This window comes from Dunckerocampus dactyliophorus, chromosome 7, assembly GCF_027744805.1.
Source record: "Dunckerocampus dactyliophorus isolate RoL2022-P2 chromosome 7, RoL_Ddac_1.1, whole genome shotgun sequence".
Classification (NCBI taxonomy): domain Eukaryota; kingdom Metazoa; phylum Chordata; class Actinopteri; order Syngnathiformes; family Syngnathidae; genus Dunckerocampus; species Dunckerocampus dactyliophorus.
This window is the reverse complement of record NC_072825.1, coordinates 27,176,844-27,188,642: the sequence shown is the minus strand read 5'-3', so window position 1 is coordinate 27,188,642 and position 11,799 is coordinate 27,176,844. Positions and strand designations below refer to the sequence as shown.

The 11,799-nt window shown below is 39.9% G+C and overlaps 1 long non-coding RNA gene across 1 annotated transcript; it reads right to left on the bottom strand.

Annotated features, from left to right (window-relative positions):
- Positions 1-1,695: 1,695 nt before the first annotated feature.
- LOC129185593 (uncharacterized) lies at positions 1,696-2,360 on the bottom strand. Its single transcript, XR_008572098.1, has 3 exons — positions 2,225-2,360; positions 1,910-2,055; positions 1,696-1,841 (listed from the first exon to the last, which is right to left on the bottom strand). It is a non-coding gene; the product is annotated as an uncharacterized LOC129185593 (long non-coding RNA).
- Between the last annotated feature and the right edge of the window lie 9,439 nt (positions 2,361-11,799).

Genomic DNA, 11,799 nt, shown 5'->3' with positions numbered 1-11,799 from the left:
TACGACTCTACTTTAGTGAACAGTTTCAGGCTGCACTGTATGGTGTGGGAGGTGCCTTTGAAGAATGACTGAGATGAGACCCCTGAGCTGTAATACAGGGTGTATGCTGCAGAGGGCAGTTATGTTTACAAGCTTAGTTGGAGCCAGCCTGTGAGTGAACAGGCTTAGAGCAAGAATATATTCAGGATGTTTTTGCAGTCTATACATATGGATTGTATATTGTTCGCTATAAATGAAGAATAAATCCTGAGCTTATTTGGGACGCAGTGCTTTTGCAAATAGTTTTAGGCTGTGCAGTATGGTGTTGGAGACTTCTTTGATCCTTTGAGCGCCTCCACAAAACTCAGTGTGTTAATGCATTGGCTGCCTGCATGCTTGAATAATACACAGGTCTCTAAGCTAGGTGGTAGCAGAGCTCAAACTAATAAACAGGCTGTCTGTTCAACTCAGTAGAAGAAGGCATTCAGGAAGTGTTGGCAGTGTCTCCTGTCATTATGCAATCCGTACCGGAAACACAATCGGTTCTACGCATGTACAGAACGCGTCTACATCCGGTCGGCCCATTTGTCAGCAGTCACACGTTGGGCAAGGCGATTTGTACTACTACGCATGTGGAATCTACATCATCCTTCAATCTATTTTACAGCAGATACAGAGCGTAAACATCAGGCACCCAGATTTCTACTGCGCATGTGCAACATACGTCACCACCCCCAGTCCCAAAAAACTTTAAGATTGGAGAAATTACAACATAATCAATCTTTTTTGTGTTATATCGTATCCATGGTGCAAGTGGATAAATTATAAGCTTTTCTTGGTTCCACAAATTATTATAAGTTTTGTACACCAATGAAAAAATAGAGACAAAAGCATTTTCTAGCAAGATAGGTTTAGATGGATGCTATTTCTCTGTTTAGAAAAAAAAAACTCTAGCTGAATCCTCTAGATCAGGGGTTGGCAACCCTCGGCTCCGGAGCGGCTCTTCAGCCTCCTTGATGCGGCTCTCTTCACAGTGATTTTTTTTCAACACCGAAGTAAGGGAAATGTCCATTTTTGAAAAGAATGTGAAATACCCGACGCGCCACAAGTCTGTGAACGCAGTAGACTGCATTCTGACTGTTGATTGGATGAGCAAGAGAGGGGGACCTAGGCTCGTGTATGCGGAGAGTCACACTGCACGAGAGAGAAAAAAGGTGAGGGAGCTTTGAGCTGAGTCTGAAGGGCCGAGGCTCAAACAGGATGTGCACATGTTAAAAAATAGTGCTTTTAAGGAAAATTCAGTTATAATTCAGTTAACACACTGTATATATTTTTATCCCATGCGGTAGAGAAAATGGATGGATGGATATATGTATATACTGTATATATATGCATACTGACATACTGTATATTCTGATGTACTATTATATACTGTGTGCATGTGTGTTTATTTAATAGTATAAATAGGTAAATAAGTTATTTTAAAATGCTGTAACTGAATAAATAAATACAAGCACGCCAACATGCCAAGACATGTCCTGCCAGACTGCTACAGGAGCTTGGAGCCAGACAAGAGGGGCCACGCCTGAACCTTTTTTTTTTGTAAACGATACCATCTTACTTTCAACAATGTTCTACACTATAAGACAGGAGCGCTTTGCTTTGCTTTTTTAAAGAACGTACTGCAAATACACGAGTCAAAGATCTTCCATATGACAGTTTTTCTCTTGTACTGTGCTTTATTTCTCCAAGAACATCATAAAGGTTGCCATATGAACACAAAACTCCTGAAAGTCGATATATCCATCCCCGTCGAAATCCAGCTTGTTGAAGAAGTCAGTCTTCTGCGGACTGTCCTTGAGCTACACAAAGAAAAACAGTAAGTCAAATGCCAAAAATGGATTCACCACTTTGTGACTTTTTTTCCTACATCAATGCAGTATTCTTTGCGGAGCATCTCAGCAAATTCTGCATTGGTCAAAACAGTTCGGTCTCCCCTTTTCTTTGCATGCTCGTAAAAGGCTTGCTGGAGCAGTAGCATTCCACATATGGCCTTCGGCTGCTCCGACATGTTGACTGTAAGTAGAAGATAGTGCTTACAGCATTGTTTATCTGTTTTCCTTCAGTGTTAAAATGAAACAAACTATCTTGATTTAATCCTAGCAAACAACACACATAGCACAAGAACTAGGCATGCTAGAAAATGCTATACTTTCAATGCATTTTGAAATAAATCTCCACTTACCAAAGTAGTGTGAATTTATGTAATGTTCAAATATCGCTGGAGAGTACAAATGTCAAGGGAGGACAGCAGTGAAACCTTTTTATGTTACACATGTAGACACACCCTCTACTGAGACGCCACACCGCCTGAGAAATAATTGTGGCCTGTGGTTAAGCAATCACAAGCCAGAACTGAGCTGGCTGTTGTGTAACATTTCAGTGTAGCCCCATTCAGCTCATTTCTTCACAAATATCAACCAATGTACATGTGCAATAACTTCCTGAGGATGTACTGTATACACTTCAGAAATCTACATACATTCAGGGATCATAATAACGATACACCCTGGTCAATAAATACGTGGTGCTGAAGGTTCCAGAATGCCCTTAAAGTTGACCTGGCCAAGCCAGACTAACTTCTTGGGAGTTATCATGACTGAGAGCATTTGTAGCTGTATGAGCTCAGGTCATGCTTTCAGTAGCAGTGTTGCACTGATCAGAATAATGCTTCCTGGAGGTGTGGTGCCATAGTGGAGGTCTGCATACATGTAACCCCTAGCTGACGTCAACAGCGTCTTTGCAGGTTGCAACCAAGCAGTGCACTCCCATTTTACCTCAATTGCTTCAGAACACTATTCATCAACAATTGAACTACACACGACGAAACAGTCCTAGTTTCTTCCCTGATACTCCCTGCAGCTAAACAGATTTTAAGCAATGCATGGAAAAACTTAACCTCCTGCCACGCCCTTGCTTTGTTTTGGTAAAAATGCAGAAAGAAGTTACTCAACTCATGAGCCAGACACACTCGGGACAGGCATGATGTGTGATGTGTGTGATGTGATGTGTGTGAACAAATTCTGAAGAAGTCCCAAAGGAGACTGTACTTCCTGAGAAGACTGAGGAAATTTGGCATGTGCACCACAATCCTGAGTTGCTTCTACAGATGCACTATGGAAAGTGTCCTTACCGCCTCCATCACTGTTTGGTACGGTAACTGTACAACACGTGATAGGAAGGCACTCACTCCAGCGGGTGATCAAGACCTCACAGAACATTGTTGGGGCAGCCCTCCCCTCACTGCAAGACATTTATAAAACTAGAATCCTACGAAGAACACACAACCTCATCAAGGACAGCACACATCCACAACACTCATTATTCACACTCCTACCGTCAGGCAGACGCTACAGGAGTTTGAAGTCCAGGACCACAAGGCTGGCAAACAGCTTTTACCCACAGGCCATCAGGCTCCTCAACGAAGCACTCGCACACGCCGCACGCAACACACGCACACACTCATAGCACTTTATTTATTTATTTATTTGTATTATTTACTTGTATTAATGTCTCTTCTGTTGTTGTTGCTTAATTTATTGGTATTTATGTTTATGTGTTTATGTTTCTTATGTTCTTATTCTTTCATTTGTTTTCTTTCTTTTCTTGGGAGAATGAACAGAATCAGATTTTCATTGCATGGTATAACTGCTGTTTTACTATGCACATGACAATAAAACTCTCTTGAATCTTGAATCTTGAATGTGGTGTCATATTTAGTCTCAGACACACCTTGTCTTTTCTTTTCTGCAGCAGGTTCTCACACGCAGTCCAGGCTGGTAGTTTGGTCCTTTGCTATTGTTAAAATGAGCTTTTACACACACTAACGACACAGCACTGGGAAAAGTTAAGCACTCCTAGTCAAAATTTTAAGACCAGTTGAGAAACCAGTTTTAGTATTACCATATCTAACGTATTGTGTGGAGATATGGGGAAATAATTACAAAAGCAATCTTCACTCACTCACTGTACTGCAAAAAAGATCTGTGAGGATAATTCATAATGCCAAGTATAGAGAACATACAAACCCTTTATTTTTAAAATCACAGATATTAAAATTCGCAGATTTAGTACACTTTCAAACCGCTAGAATAATGTATAAAGTTAATAATAACTCGTTACCCAAAAATCTAATAAAGTATTTCTCAATCAGAGAGGAGAAATATGATCTTGGAGGAAAATTAAACCTAAAATATTTATATGCGAGAACAACGCTGAAAACCCACAGCATTTCCGTGTGTGGAATTAAATTATGGAACGGATTGAGTAAAGAACTCAAACAATGTACAGAGATGAGCAAATTCAAAAAACAATACAAGCAGTTGATGTTTGCTAAATACAAGGCAGAAGAGTCCTGATTGTTCTGTTTTATTTTATTTTTTATTTATTTATTTATTTTTTATTTTTTTTTATTTAATTAAATTTTATTTTTTATTTATTTATTTTTATTTATTTTTTTTACTTAATTAAATTTTATTTTTTATTTATTTATTTTTATTTATTTATTTTTTTTTATAATTTTCTTTGTTGTGTTTAAAAAAAAAAAAAAAAGAAGGAAAGGAAAAAAAAAAGAAAGGAAAAAAAAAAAGGCTTTGTTCTTATTTATTTATTTATTTAGTATTGTCATCATTATTATCATTATTATGAATGTTCTCTCTTTTTTTGGGGGGAGGGTTATCTCACCGTTATCTATTATGTGTTATCCTGACTATCACTGAAAATATGACATGGAATCCAGGAAGTGAACTACATGTACTGTACTAGATGTAGAATGGATGGGGGGTAGGATTAAATAAGCTTTGCTTCTTCCTACTCCTTTTGGACATGTGGAACTGTCAAAGAATGATTCACGAGATGTATTCCATTGTAACCTTCATGTTCAAATAAACTAAACCAAACCAAACCAAACCAAAATTGCAAGAATTTACATTTTGCACTGTTGGATCTTAGAGGGATGGTTCAGATTTTTTTACATGAAGTTGTATGACATCCCCATCAGCAGTGTAGTGCATCAACACTGACTTATCTCCCACTTTGTTCGGTGAGCGTAGTTGTGGTCTGATTTTGTAGTTCCGCTTAGTTGCTGGGGTCACTAAAGTAATGCGTTCAAAAGAGTAATAGATTAGCATCACAAAACCATTGATAACAAAAAATGTCAGACCTATAATAATAAACATAGCAGTTTTAAAAGGTCCTCCGTACTGCTATCGCTGGTGCTCGGGCCCTAATAAATGTAATATTTTCGTAGTTAGAGCACAGAAAACCTGTTTATGACTTTCTAAATACATGAACATTATTAGAGCCTAGCAGACATGAAATAACACACCTATACACCTTTATACTCCTATCACTCATAACAACACATATTGCGCAACCCTTATGCTACAGGTACTTGAGACAGCCACTTGCTAGCCAGCTAGCGAGCTAACTAGTTAGCCTCAAATTTGTTTCTTATAAACTTATGAAGCCAAAAATATACCACTTCCACACGGAACGGGAGGAGAACGTTTTCTTCATGCTATCATGTCGGACATGCCATGGCTGATTTCATGGTAAGGTAATATCTCAGTGTTTTGTGTCATTACTGCCGTCTAGTGACCAGACAACCACAAATCACTTGTATTTCATATGTGCACGGCTCAGATCAAGGGTACCCTGTGCTGTCTTCAACTTCACTTGAGTAGTATTTGAAATTGTTGTTCTAACAATGTGTACTATCCCTATCACTCTGACGTTTATAGAGTGAGGAAGCTTACCAAACCATAAATTAAGCCTGTTCATGTTTTCATTTTGCGCTAGCACGGCTATGTTGTAAAAAAGTGTCTATATTTGGACATTGAAATGTTACATGTAAAGCATGTCTACTTTTGTTGTGAAATTAACAATATTTTCTCTGATAATTTTGTCATGATTTCTACTTAGAATTAAAGAATGATGTCTGAAATTGGTTTCTAATGTGTTTTATTCAAATATTCTCAGTGTAAAAAAAAACAAACTGTCGTGTGATCATTAGTGAAACGTACATAACCTTTGTGTCTGGCTGCCGATGAAAATTTTGAAGAACATAATTCCATGGAAAAACAAACCCCATGATGATTACAATGGTATATATTCATGGAATAATTACTCAACTCTCCGACTACAGTGATTTTTTGTGTATAAAAGAGTAAAATAAGATTATTTCAACAAAAGTCTAACACACCTAAATTTCGTGTCAGGCCAGTAATGTACATACACTTCGAGCTCACAGCGTAAATTGCGTATTGCTAGTAAATATTGAATTAGAAAATAAAAAATGCCTTCTTGGGCCAAACAAAACTTTTGTCCTTCCGCCGGTTATTCGCCAAATACACATTCAGCAGGGGAATTTTTCACCGTGTCCGCCATTTTGTGTTAGTGTAATGTACGTTCAGTCACGACCTCGGCAGCATCAAGCAGCATCATTCAATTCGACGAGCAATCGGCGGTTTAACAACCATTGTCAAGTCTAAGGTAAGATTTTTTCATTTTTATATATATTGGACAAGGTCTTTATGCACTTTGAAATTATTTTTTTCGTCGGGTGAGTTGCAAATTTTGTGTTTATCGAGCAGTGTAACTATGTTTTGACAGCCATTGTTTTTACCTCTCATAGGTCGGCGTTCGTGTCCTGTGCACAAAGCGGCGAAAAAAACACGCAAAGTGGTCAAAATTATTAATCATTACTAGTCGGATTTACTTACTTTTATCCGTCGTATTATATGTCGTTGACATTTATCCGAACCAAATAAATTCTAGCGTGTTCGTTGATAAATTGCTCCGTATTTAACCCGGAAGCGATCGGCGTGTCCCTCATGGGAGGTCAAAGATCGCCTTATAATTTTAGGTCTTTACCATGATAATTCAAGAACCACTCACTCAGTGCATTTCACTGAATCCTGGCTCATGTTGCCACAGTGCTGCAATGATTATTTTGGAGTTGATAGGTCAAAGTTTATGTCATTACAGTCTTAAGAACGGCTGATGGGATTTGTAGTCTTTGCAGTGATACAACAATGGCATGGTAAGGACTGAAGGTCAATTTTTCTTTGCCATATTTTCAGAGCTTTAACTCAAGATCTAGATTTGTCACTTGTTTTTATTTACTTTATGATACTCTCTCAAATATAAGTTACTTTTCTAACAAAAGTGAAATCTATGCAGAGATAACAGCATAAAGTCGACACCGAGTTGTGTGCATCACATTTAAGAAAGAGTGAACTTCGGAGGGTTGCTATGGGAAATGGGAGAGGTCTTGAGCTCTGGTATGTTGGGTGTGTGTTTTGCAATGTTTGAAGTTGGTGTTTATAACATTACCAAGGTCTATCCACGAGTTTGAAATTTTACCCAAAATGTAACACTTGGGTACCCTTGATCTGAGCCATGCACATATGTTTTGACTAATAATAGACCATAGTCTACCATGAAACAGCGATCATTAATTCATTAATTAATTTCAAGTTTCAGGTTTCAAGTTTATTAGCCATATCAACAGTATAGGTATACAGTTGCTAGAAATGTATTTGGTGTGCTCACAGTTTGACAATACAATCACGACAATACAACTCGAGAAACAAAACTAAGGAGGGATCAAAAACAGCACGTAGAAGACAGGAATGACAGCGTACGAACATTGAAAAAGTGCATTGATAAAAGTGCATGGTTGTACAGGGCTGCTGGAGTAACAGCGTGCAAAATAAGCAGAAGAGGTAGTAGGTCAGTAGTGGAGTCCCGTAAGTGTTAGCGCATATTCAAGTGGTGGATGGCTTGTGGGTAGGTGCTGTCCCTAGAACGTGTGGTTTTGCATGTGATGCTCCGGTACCTTCTACCTGATGGTAGGAGTGTGAATAGATGGTGTGCTGGGTGAGTGGGGTCGGAGGTGATGTTCTTGGTTTTCCTGGCAATTCTGGTGTTGTAGTGTAGTGTGAGTCAACTCGCTCCACTACCTGATCATTAATGCAGATGGGAATGTGCTGGCCTGCCTTTTTCATGAAGTCCACTATGAGTTCTTTGGTTTTTGATACGTTGAGTGTAAGATTGCTGACTGCACACCACTGTACTAGGTGTTTGACCTCGTCGCGATATGATGTTTCATCCTCATCGCGTATGAGGCCTATAACTGTGGTGTCGTCTGCGAATTTTACGAGTTTGACAGATGGAGAATTGGATATGCAGTTGTTGGTGTACAGGGAAATAATAGGGGTGATAACACACAACCTTGTGGTGCGCCGGTGTTCAGGACCTTGGTTGATGAAATATTGTTTTGGATTTTAACACACTGTGTTCTGTTAGACAGGAAGTTGAGCAGCCAGTTAGAGAGTGGGGGGTTGACACCCTTGGACAGGAGAGTATTATACAGTCTGATAGGCAGGATGGTTTTAAAGGCTGAGCTAAAATCAATGAATAGGACACGGGCATAGGTGGACTTACAGTCAAGGTGTTGCAGAATGAAGTGAGTACAGAGTGAAACAGCGTCACCAACTCCCCTGTTTGCTCTGTAGGCAAATTGGTGAGGGTCTAATGTGATGTGTGACAGGAACCTGCAGACTAGGCGTTCAAATACTTTCATGACAACGGAGGTGAGAGCAACAGGCCTATAGTCGTTGAGACAGGTGATGTTGTGTTTTTTGGGCACTTGGGATGATCATAGCTGATTTAAAACATGCAGGCACAGTAGCACTGTGAAGAGACCAGTTGAAGATGTAGCTGAGAATAGCAGTAAGTTCGTTAGCACAGTTCCTGAGTGGAGCTGGTGTCACGCCATCAGGACCAGCTGCCTTGTTGGTGTTTTGACGCTGTAGCAGTCTGCGCACATCGTGTTCCGAGATGGATAGGGGAGGTTGAGTGTGCCCCGCACCTAATGGGTGAGGGGGGACACTGGTCTTGGCGCTGGTGTCATCAAAACGGCAGAAAAAGTCGTGAAGCTGCTCTGGTAGGGAGGGGTCACAGTCCAGGATGTGATTTTAGTGTTCATTTAGTTCGTGATTTCCTGTAGGCCCCGCCAGACCCCCTTGATGTTGTTGTCATGTAATTTCTTCTCAAGTTTGTTCCTGTGGTTGTGTTTTGCTGTGTTTATGGCTTTCTGTAGTCTGAAAAATTTCTGAAAAACCACAACAACAAAAAAACACAATATAGGGAGTGATAATCGAAGTGTGATATTGCGAGGAACGACTGTGTACACACTGTTATGATGTCTTGATGGCAAAGGCCAAAAAGCTTTCTCTCTTTGAACGTGGTGGGATTGTCGAGCTGCATAAGCGAGGCCTCTCACAGCGCGTCATTGCCGCTGAGGTTGGACGCAGTAAGACAGTCATTTGAAACCTCTTCAAAGATCCTGACGGCTATGGAACAAAAAAGTGAAGTGGTAGACTCAAATAAATGTCAAAAACTGAGGATCCCATTGGCTGTCTGTCAAGACACGGGACCATCCTTGGCCCAAATGAAGGTTGTTACTGGTGCAGTCCAGTAACCATCAGACGGCATCTGTGAGAGAAGGCTTTTAAGAAGAAGAAATATCTTCAAAGGCCTTGTCTCCTTAACGCCACAAAATTGTCCGTTAGGAATTTGCACAAGAGCACCAAACATGGGACATTGAAAGGTGGAAGAAAGTTATAGTCTCTGATGAGAAAAAATGTAACCTTGACGGTCCTGTTTACATTTACGCCAGAAGAACATGGTGTTCTGTCAGAACCACAAAGTTAGAAATGTATTCAACATGGTGTTACATTTACGTACTGCTATTCTCATGAAATTTACATTTTTGCATGGTGTGTCCAACACAATGTATGCCAACTCAATTAGAACACAAAAAAATGTTAGCCTAATTTGGTTTGGTTTGGTTTGGTTTGGTTTGGTTTGGTTTAGTTTATTTGAACATGAAGGTTCCAATGGAATACATCTCATGAATCATTCTTTCACAGTTCCACATGTCCAAAAGGAGTAGGAAGAAACAAAGCTTATTTAATCCTACCCCCATCTTGTACAGTACATATTATTCACTTCCTGCATTCTATGTCATGTTTCCTATGGTAATCAGAATAATAGTACATCATAAATAACAGTAAGAAGACAAAAAAAAAGAAAAAAAACAACACATATATATATATACTATAAATATATATATATATTTATTTATGTATGTATATATATATATATTCAAGATTCAAGATTCAAGAGAGTTTTATTGTCATGTGCATGGTAAAACAGCAGTTATACTATGCAATGAAAATCTGATTCTGTTCATTCTCCCAAGAAAAGAAAGAAAACACAAGAAAGAATAAGAACATAAGAAACATAAACACATAAACATAAATACCAATAAATTAAGCAACAACAACAGAAGAGACATTAATACAAGTAAATAATACAAATAAATAAATAAATAAAGTGCTATGAGTGTGTGCGTGTGTTGCGTGCGGCCTGTGCGAGTGCTTCGTTGAGAAGCCTGATGGCCTGTGGGTAAAAGCTGTTTGCCAGCCTTGCGGTCCTGGACTTCAAACTCCTGTAGCGTCTGCCTGACGGTAGGAGTGTGAATAATGAGTGTTGTGGATGTGTGCTGTCCTTGATGAGGTTGTGTGTTCTGCGTAGGACTCTAGTTTTATAAATGTCTTGCAGTGAGGGGAGGGCTGCCCCAACAATGTTCTGTGAGGTCTTGATCACCCGCTGGAGTGCCTTCCTATCACGTGTTGTACAGTTACCGTACCAAACAGTGATGGAGGCGGTAAGGACACTTTCGATAGTGCATCTGTAGAAGCAACTCAGGATTGTGGTGGGCATGCCAAATTTCCTCAGTCTTCTCAGGAAGTACAGTCTCCTTTGGGACTTCTTCATAATTCTGACATATGTGTCCTGGCCCTGTAGGTGAGAAAGGGCTGTGTGGATGGCAGTGTTGACTGCATCATCCGTGGACCGGTTCTGGCGAAATGCAACTGTAGAGGGTCCACAGTTGCCGCCGGGATACTCTTTTTGATGTGGGTCATGACTATTCTTTCAAAGCACTTCATAACAATAGGAGTGAGTGCTATAGGGCGATAGTCATTCAAGCAGGTCACGTTGCTCTTCTTGGGTACGGGCACTATGGTGGTGGACTTAAAGCAGGTCGGTACAGATGCTTGTGCAAGCGACAGGTTAAATATGTCAGCAAGCACATCAGCTAGCTCTGATGAGCAAACCCGAAGTGCACGTCCTGAGATGTTGTCTGGGCCTGCTGCTTTTCGTGGGTTTGTTTTGTTTAGAACCCTGCGCACATCAGCTGATGTCACCATGAGAGGTGAGTCCTGTGTGCTCCCCAAGTCCAGCCACCCTCTCTGCTCATCAGGAGTTTGGGTGTCAAAGCAGGCATAGAACTCATTCAGCTCATCTGGAAGTGTGGTTTGGCTGGACGTGGCTACGCTACTCTGCTGTCGATAGTCTGTGATGTGCTGGAGCCCCGCCCACATGCGCCGAGGGTCTGAGGAGGAATAGTAGCCCTCCAGCTTCTGTCTGTACTGTCTTTTGGCCTCTCGTATGGACCTCCTCAGGTCATATCTGGCCTTTTTGTAGTCATCAGCGGTGCCCATGACAAATGCAGTCGAACTAGCACGTAGCTTAGCCCTTACATCACAGTTCATCCACTGTTTTTGGTTAGGGTATTTTCTGTAATACTGTAATATATATATATATATATATATATATATATATATATAGTATATATATATATATATATACAGCATATATATATATATATATATATTTGCTAGATAA